Source organism: Mus musculus, chromosome 16, assembly GCF_000001635.26.
Source record: "Mus musculus strain C57BL/6J chromosome 16, GRCm38.p6 C57BL/6J".
NCBI lineage: Eukaryota > Metazoa > Chordata > Mammalia > Rodentia > Muridae > Mus > Mus musculus.
Window position 1 is genome coordinate 22186638 of NC_000082.6, and position 1164 is coordinate 22187801.

The window sequence follows — 1164 nt, forward strand, 5'->3', positions numbered from 1 at the left end:
TCACTTGCAGAACTCTGGCTGGATCTGATGGCCATTTAGGAGGTATAGTACAGGTTAGTTTTTTTTGTTGTTGTTGTTTTTTTTTTTGTCAACTTGACACATGCTCCAGTTATCTAGGAGCAGGGAACTTCAGATTGACTGGTAGGCGAGGGAAGCTTGTAGGGCAATTTTTATTTATTTATTTATTTATTTATTTATTTATTTATTTATTTATTTTGATTAGTGTTGGTTGTGGGAGGGTCTAACCCAGGGATAGATTTCCAGTAGGGAATGACCAAAAGAATGGAAAACAAAAACAAAGCAAAACAAAACAAAACAAAACAAGACAAAACAGAAAAGCCTAAATTCGAAGGGTTCATGACATAATTCTGACTTTAGTGACCTTCATACCTTAGAGCACACAGTGGTGCTCCATGAACCTGGAGGGACATGAAAGAGGTCAGGATGCAGGTGGTCAGGCAGTCTCCAGAGCATCCTTGAGAGCGTCAGCAGGGCTCCCAGCCATGGGCCACCCTTGTAGGACGGTGAAGGCAGCCTGGTTCCTGGTTGAGCTAAGGTTAGAAACCCCGGTGACCCTAAAGGGGCGGCAGGTGTTTTGCCTGGTTCCTGGACACTAGGGGGTGGGGGGAGAGAGTAAGATTTTTTTTTTTTAAAGATTTATTATATGTAAGTACACTGTAGCTGTCTTCAGATACTCCAGAAGAGGGCGTCAGATCTTGTTACAGATGGTTGTGAGCCACCATGTGGCCGCTGGGATTTGAACTCCAGTCCTTCGGAAGAGCAGTCAGGTGCTCTTACCCACTGAGCCATCTCACCAGCCCGAGAGTAAGGTTTTACTCATCCACTTTCCACCATGACAATAAATGTCTTAAAACCGCGGACTGCCTCTTTTTATGGAGATCCGCCATGGGGCGCAGTGGAGAAGGCTTTCACTTACAGAGCCGCTGTCTAACCTGCCAGTAACCACTAACCTCCTCTTAGTGCCCCCAGCCAAGGCTTCCACCAAGCAAAGCCCAAACCTACCGCTGCCAACAAGCCAAGGACTCTATCCCCGCCGGATATATCCAGAGCTCCCCTCTTTTCCCCCTTGGCCCAGGGCCACATCCAGGCCTCGGGCCCCCACTCTGTTCTCAGCTCTTCCGCAGCATCCAGCGGCACCTGGGT